The sequence below is a fragment of the Gymnoscopelus braueri genome (genome assembly GCF_963280865.1).
Source record: "Gymnoscopelus braueri genome assembly, chromosome: 13".
Lineage (NCBI taxonomy): Eukaryota > Metazoa > Chordata > Actinopteri > Myctophiformes > Myctophidae > Gymnoscopelus > Gymnoscopelus braueri.
In genome coordinates this window covers 30,502,641-30,510,630 of record NC_137615.1, presented here as the reverse complement: position 1 = coordinate 30,510,630, position 7,990 = coordinate 30,502,641, and the positions used below count along the sequence as shown (strand labels likewise).

Sequence of the window (7,990 nt, the reverse complement as noted above, 5' to 3'; positions counted from 1 at the left end):
TATATAGCTGAATGACTACTGTCGTTCCGTTGTAGCAGGTATACTGTTTGCTGCTCTTGCCTGTGTTGGAAAAATACCAGACTACAGAGAGAAGCCATGTTGGCTAAGCTGCAAGCCAGGCAACAGCTGAGATAATGGCCGATCAGGACCCTAGCAGTAGCCCCAGCCTTTCACGGTGCTCACCTTGCAGTTCCTCAGGGGCCTTGGAGTCTGTTTTGCTTTGCTATGCAGTTAATTAAACTTGCATTGCCACACTAACTACGATGCAAGGTGCAGGTGTCCCTTTATGTCAGTGGTTTTCAACCCTTTTCATATCAAGGTCCATTATTTATTCGGCATTGAGCCACAGACCACTATTTGATGGGATTTAGACCCTCAGACTCCCAAGACTTAGAGTATTTTGTTATCGTTGGATACGATTTAGTCCACAATTCCATGCTGTATTGATGTTGGTACCATAGGCGAGATAACAGGCAAACGTTGATCAAAATAACAAGTCTTTAAGTAATGCAGATGTTTAATAATAATTGAACTCTTGAGAGCGTAAAATGAAATGGAGTAAGGGTCCATTTGGTTTCATTTTACATTCTCAAAAGTTAAAGACATAGGGATCAATTTGGTTGCCAACTCTGCATCATTTAGCTGGGGACCACCTGGAACCCCCTCAAGGACCACTGGTGGTCCCCGGACGACTGGTTGAGAACCACAGCTCTATGTGCCTCACAGTCGGATAGGCTGCATGACATTTGTGTACATTATAGGTTTTGCGCATCCATAAGCATTTGGTGGCATTAGGAATTAAAGTCTTGCTTAGTGACACTTGTGATTTCTGGGTGCACTGTGGGAAAATGGTAGTAAAATTATGTGTATGTACTAGAACACTCTCAGATGTAGACAGATGTAGACTGGTAACTGTATAATTAAGTTAAGACCATTTTGTTTTGTCCACCTGCCAGTGTGTTTACAACCAGCTATGGTTTCAACCAGAACAGAACCTCAGAATGTTGGGTCATTTACTCAACAAAATGGCAGGTAGAGTGGACAAACCGACCAGTCAGTGTTTAGTAGTATGTGGCTGGTGGCTTGCGGTAATTTCCTAGACTCTTCACAATAAACTGGAGAAACAGTAGAATGTTTTTTTTTTGTCTGGGTTACATTTGGTGTAGGCTTTGTGCATAATTGTAGTCCTGGGTTTCCAGAAGGTGGCATACCCGTTAACTGTTCCAGTTTAGTTTCCCATGGATTCGATTGGCTTGGCAGCAGATTTGAACGGGAGACACACATGACACCTTTATGTGTTTCTGGGTTCAAATCTGCTGCAGAGCCAATCAAACGGAACTATGGAAAAACCGGAACGCGGTTATTAACAAGGTTACAAACACTATTTCTGAATGGCCCCATGTATAGTTTATAGCTCCGCAGTATCGAGAGATTTGATTCTCAGGCTGTCAATGATCGAGACAGTCTCGCTACTTTGGCACGTTCAGAAACTTACTTTGTGCTCTTTAGGTGCCTCTATAAAATTATACAGTAATCGAAAAGCAACACGGCAGAAAACAATGTGTGATATGTCTTCTTTTATTTTCCTGGGCCAGGTATTTTACAAAGGTCTCAGTCGTTCAGAAAGAGTGTTTGTTCATAAGCTGGTCCACCTGGCCCTCATTGACAGCAATGCATTCCATCGAACTCCCAGCCCTCATTGACTGCAATGCATTCCATCGAACTCCCGGCTGCAGTTTGCCTCCCAGTGCGACAAATCTGCCAGCTGTAATTGCTGGATAGAGAAAATGATGTAGATGACCGTACCTTCTTTTATAAAATACCATGAACAGGAAATGGCCGGGTTGCCACCTTCTGGAAAGCCGGGGCTACATGTATGCACCGAGGCATTGGCTGATCTTTATAGCAACAATTATAAAAGGTGGAATGAAAGCTATTAAGCTAATGCATTGCACAAACATTTGGCATCTGATAATCGAATACGGTACAAACTTGGGCAGGGCGATATACGAATATATACGAATTACAAAAAATTGTAATTTGTGACCAAATTGTCCGGATGACTACTGGTTCTTTCACAAAGTATTTACATGTTGAGTTTTTTGATAATCAGTAAATCCTACATAATCAGTAGGTAGATAAAGGCAAATAATAGAACCGCTAGAGCAGTAGTCGGGTAAGTTAAGAAAACTACATCACTATTAAATTACAACACTTATAGTATTACAATATAAAAAATTCCAGATGATAACTAGTTGGTATCATATGATAGCAATAGAACATTGCTATATTGCTCAGCCCTAGTACAAACAATTAAATGATTCCTTTTGGAATTCTTTTATCTTTTTGATTGCAAACTTTCAAATAGTTTGTAATTATTATCCTGGTGACACAGCTAAGCTTAAACTTTTCATAAGATAATCATTCTAATGTCTCTCCTTTCTCTATCATTTTGTTTTTGTCTTTCTTAAGAGAATCGGAATTGGAAGCTGTTGCCACCAAAGAACCTGAAGAGTCAAAACAGGTGAGTGTACCTCAGCACACCTTTTGGAATGCATGGCCGTGAATGTGTTTGCGATAAGCCTAGTCAGGAGTCCGTGGGTGTGTGGCTGTGCACAGGAATGAGTGCCCTTCTGGTCTTTTCTCTTTGGCTAGTGGAAGGGCCGTGTATACGCTGAGCCAATGTGTGTACTACAGGCCATCAGGCCACCAAAGGTGTGTGTATGTGTGTCAGGGGGACACAGGAGGGGCAGCTGTTGCTTGTGTAAGCACATGCAGTTCCGTTTGAATTGAATTGGAGGGCCCGGGTCGGTCCAGACCCCCATGTGCTGAGTAAGCTTTGCTGTTTTAAAACGCTAAACGAGAAGCCAGCGACCCACTGTTTTGTGTGTTCAGAGAGGTGTTTGTGTAGCTCATTGTGGCCATGCAGTTGATCTAGATGCAGACACACAATAGTACTGTGCACCCCCCCCCCCCCCCGCCAAACAAGTTCATTAACCCACCCCAAGGTCCCCATGAAATTCCTATTTTGAATTTGTTTGAAATGTTGGCATATTTAACATGCCAACATAACCTTCTTATGTCCAACTGCTACCCATTTTATGTCCTAAAATCATATTTTCTTTTCAGACCCCCCCCCCCCTGCCCAAAAAAGAAAAACATCAACCCCCCCCCAAAACAACATATTGCTATGTTACATACTCGTTTCCCTGACTTGTAATGGAGCTGAGGTTTTTCTTGGGAGAAGGGTTGGAATTCTTTTTTACAATGAAACCAGAAATTGACTCTTTTGAATGAAATCTGTTTAATATGTATTCATCCTAGACGCAATGTAATTCTGTGATTGTATGAGCCTCTAATAAAGAGAAATGACTAGAATGTAGTGCATTTTTTTTGTCGAAGCCATTTCACTTTCCATTCAAGCCACTTAAAAGTGGATTCCCCTGAGCATTAATAAAAACCTTTTTTCCTTGTAATAAAGGGTCAGGTTTCTGTTGAGTGAATATAAATGAATTGAGTCATTGAATGCTCAGCAGTCTGACTCTACTAGTTGGTCATAGAAATAAATCACATGTAGGATAGATGAGATCTTACATTTTAGTTTTTCTTGTGAAAATAGCCGATCTACAAGCTTGCGTTGCATTGTGACGTGTTGTGGGATTTGTAGATCTGTTCATGATATGCCCACAATAGGGACACTAGGGTTCATGTGGTTAAATTATTTTACTCTACTCTCCCCACCAGTTGTCTTTAGGTGGTTGTAGTGGTAGCATTGGAACTAAATGTGGTTCTCAAACCACTGCTTCCACTGCTTCCATGTTATCTCGACAGTTAAGCTTGGTAAGCCTTCATGGCCAGTGATGTATTGTGTAGTAGCCTATATTCTGCCTTATGCATTCAGGTGCAACACTTGTGTTTTGGTATGTGATTACTTTACTGATGATAATTAGTTTCTGTGCAGTGCTCGAAATGACTTAAGACAAGGAAAGCTATCAAATGGACAGAAAACGAAACATAAAAATGGACAGAAAACAAAAAGATGGGTAGCAAGACAAATGGAAACACACAAACTCATACCATACTGTACCAAAAGTTCCTGAGAACAGTGAATAAAAGTAAAAATAGCTCTTATTTATTGACTATTGTAGTTGCCACCCACACAAACTACAATCACTTTTGATGCAAAATGTAATGATGGCAACGGTAATCGTTGTCTTTGATTTTTGTTGCCAATAAAACCTACCCAGGCTGCCACATTGTTTGGTAAGTGTGGCTAGCCCTGAAGTAGATGGTTGACCCATTGCTCTTCTGTGCAATAAAGCAACACCTGCAGAATATCACAAGACAGGAACCACCCATAACCAGAAAGGGACCATGACCTATGGGCTCAGCAGGACACAGAGTATAAGACATTTAGGTAATGTATTATGTTTGTGCACAGTTTACATTATGTACTATTGCCTTGGATAACTAATGACGGATGGCATTGGGAAGTACCCTAATGTAGGTATAATAAATAAGAGGAAAATGTGAAAAGTTGCTACGTGATTTTAGTACTGGGACTCGCATTTTACTTTGCCCAAGACGTCAGGTCCAAGAATCCTTCTGTTACAGTTGCTCTTTATGACCATCATGTCAGGACATTTTGCAACCCACCTCAGGGTGTCAACAACTCACTGATTCAGTAGAGTATTGTTCTATAACAGCTTGGATAATAATTACACTCAAAACATAAGTTCCGAGTCTAAATGGCGCACTATTAGCTAAGCTGTAGAAGTGACCGACAGCGTTCAGACTGAATGTAATTTGTATTTTTAGGCACTGCTAAGTGTTTGCTGTCGGATGGCATTCGTTTTTATGTCGTTTTTGTGGACAACCAGGCTGTCGTTCAGTAATCGAGTGGTGGCTTCCCCCAAATAGCTTGCAGCAGCACCACCACTGTGGGAACATGTAATGCAAAGTGATGCAAATGACATGAACGCAAATTAGCCATGCGACTACCCTGTGGCTTTTGTTCTTAGTGGACAGATGACCCTCTGTGTCTGAAGGTGTCCAATAGGTGTCATTACTGCTTTTTATAGCATCCATGGTGGATCGATATGGTGTCTGATATTAATTGAAATTCTTAACTGGAGCTTTTTAATGGGGAAACATTACAGGTAGCGAGAGAACTTCTGTCACATTATTGGAATATGGCACACTAGAATCCTAAGAGCGCTTAGATTTTTTTTTAGGTATGTCTCCTGTGTTGGACAGTTCATCATCAGAGATGGCAGTGAACAACAATGTTGTTGAATTCAGATTAGGACTTAACTTTGCAAGCACACGGCATGAACTGCAATGTCCCCCTTGACACCAGGGAATCCATAGCTGATAAATAAAATGTTTGTTTCACATTGCTAACTGATCAGACTGCTGTTCTTCAGTCAGCTTCCATCAAACTGAAAAGCCTTGGTAAACGGCTTTTAAATCTAATTCTTGTTGCTTTAATAGAGAAAAAAACGTAGTGAGTCAACAGCACACTCATGAAAAAAAGTCTTAGTTGTGTTTGTTATTGACTGTCAGAACTAAACAACTATTTTTGGAGCAAGGTTATTTCAGGAAAGAAATTTCTATTTAGGATTTGGATATGATTTGTTGCAGAGTGAAAATAGTACTTGTTTTAAAAACGTATTGGGAAATACACATGCATACATCCAAGGCATCTTGGTTTTACGACGTTAGATGGGCAAATGTCATTACAATCTGTTGTCTACTCTTCAGAACAGATGAAGAAACTACCATATATGGCCTTTTGCCGTTTAGCTGATCTGCTATACCAGCCACTTCAGTAGGTAACCTACAACCTGACCATTCTGTGGTTTTATTGTAATTTTAAACTTCAGCTTGCTGGCCACACTGTGAAACAGGTGGGTAATGGTCAATGTTGGGGTTTACCACACACTGGCTGGTGGATAAGAAGTTGGTATCCTTTCGTGTCTCAGACAAAAAGAACCATATCTATGTTATGCGAGTTGGGGTAAGACGGGGCTTAAGCCTACAACAGGAATTGCCACAGATGACATTATTGGGCTGGAAAAGCACACCTGTGATATTTATAGTGTGTGACCTCACCTTTAAGGCCCCTACACACCAAACTGACTTGTCTGGACTACTACAGCCTAACATAGGGAGATCAGTCAAGCCGGGTGTAAAGTGTTAAAAAGTGACTGTGTGAACACTACACATTTGAAAAATGTGCTGCTATTTATCCCAAAGATTTTGTACAAAGTGAATGCAAAACATTGAAATACTGCTGGCATTTGTTTAAAAATGTAAGCTAACTTTTCCTTTTGTGGAATTGTAACTATTTCGACAGAAAATGCACAACTATGGTTTTGTAAGATGGTTTTGTAAGATAGTTTTCTCTAAGTTGCTCTGTTTACACATTTCTTTATTCCCATTTAATTGTACATACACGTCATACAGTACATGCATGTTTTGTTGTCTCCGCCAGGCCGAAAGGCATGGCGAGAGAGTATGTTTTACCCCCCGTCCGTCCGTCCGTCCGTGTGTCCTGTCCGTCCGTTACCACCTAATCTCCGGCACCGTTGGCCCGGTCGCTGCGAAACTGTGCACACACACTCCCTGGATGCCAAGTCAGAACCTCTGGCCCAAATGTTTCAGATTGGCCTGTTATAGCGCCACCAGGAGGCCGATTTGTGCAAAACACATTTATTGATACTACTCCTACAGATGTTGTCCAAACATCACACAAATCGGTACACAGTATCTCTATAGTCATGTGATTAACACGGATCTATCCGATTTCCCATATTACATCCTTATTGCCTAAGATTGGCTTCCAAAGTTTGCAGGATTGGTCCGTTTTCAACAAAATGCCTCAAATCATGAACGCAGCTTGCGATTTCCGTGAAATTTCACACGCACATTTCTATTAGGCCGAGGAAGAAATACCACCCTTTTACCATTGGCCTGTTATAGCGCCACCAGCAGGTCTAATTTTGCAAAACACATTTCTGGAACAAAATGCCTCAAATCATGAATGCAGTGTCCGATTGCAGTGAAAAGCCTAAGAACAAATCGCACCCTTTTGACATTGGCCTATTATAGGCCACAATAACCTACCTGACCTGGCGGAGAACTCTAGTTTCAACTGTTTTGTTCCACTTTTGATTCAGCAATGTAAACGTCTGTTTTCTCATGCCAATAAAGCCCCATTGAATTGGTAAGCTGATGGTGTTGTCGTGGGCCTGCATGTGAGCTTGTAGAGCTGTTTTTTCCTATGTTCATGATGCGAACAGCCTTTTTGCATGTAGTTTAAGCGCAAGGGGGCGGGGGGGGCGGGTGGGGGGAGAGCCTGGCGACGCGAGCTATGTTAGTGCACCGACTGGCAGTTGGGGCAAACGCAGTCCCCACAACATCATTTACAATTCTGTGCCTATCGGTACATAACTCGGACGGCGCTTAGTCGACTAGCAGACCATCGGCCGGTCGTCGCGGGCACTCGCGCCTGGAGGCACTCGGGCGCGACTCCTCGGCCTCAAGGTCTGCTGAGTCGGCGCGCCTCCGTCATGGTCCAAAACTAAACTTTATTGGCGAAAAAAATTGTCCGCGGTTGTTTGATAAAGTATTGTCGAACCCAGACTCCCAGTGGTAATGGTTTTAGAGTCTAGTGATTAGCGAGGTGCGCACCTGAGGCCGGTGCTGAGATTGGGTATTCGGGCTGTATTAGAATGTGACGTCCTAACTCTTCTAATGTAGAGGAAAGAAGTCCCCGCCTGCGCGCCCACCCAATAGGGGAAGCCTCGCCCCTTCGGGGCGAGGCTTCCAAAAACTACATGCAAAAAGGCTGTTCGCGTTCATGATATGCCCACAATGGGGACACTAGGGATCATGTGGTTTATTTCTTATACTCTCCCCACCAGTAGTTGTAGTGGTAGCATTGGAACTAAATGTGGTTCTCAAACCACTGCTTCCATATTATCTC

General features: G+C 42.2%; 1 protein-coding gene across 2 annotated transcripts in view; it reads left to right on the top strand.

Annotated features, from left to right (window-relative positions):
- The window catches only part of LOC308098287 (trinucleotide repeat-containing gene 6A protein-like), a 57,230-nt gene that overhangs the window by 1,690 nt on the left and 47,550 nt on the right, over window positions 1-7,990 (top strand). For both annotated transcript variants that reach the window (XM_080446587.1, XM_080446586.1), the window contains exon 2: window positions 2,473-2,524. The gene's annotated coding sequence lies outside the window, so the exon portion shown is untranslated. The remainder of the gene's footprint in view (window positions 1-2,472; window positions 2,525-7,990) is intronic.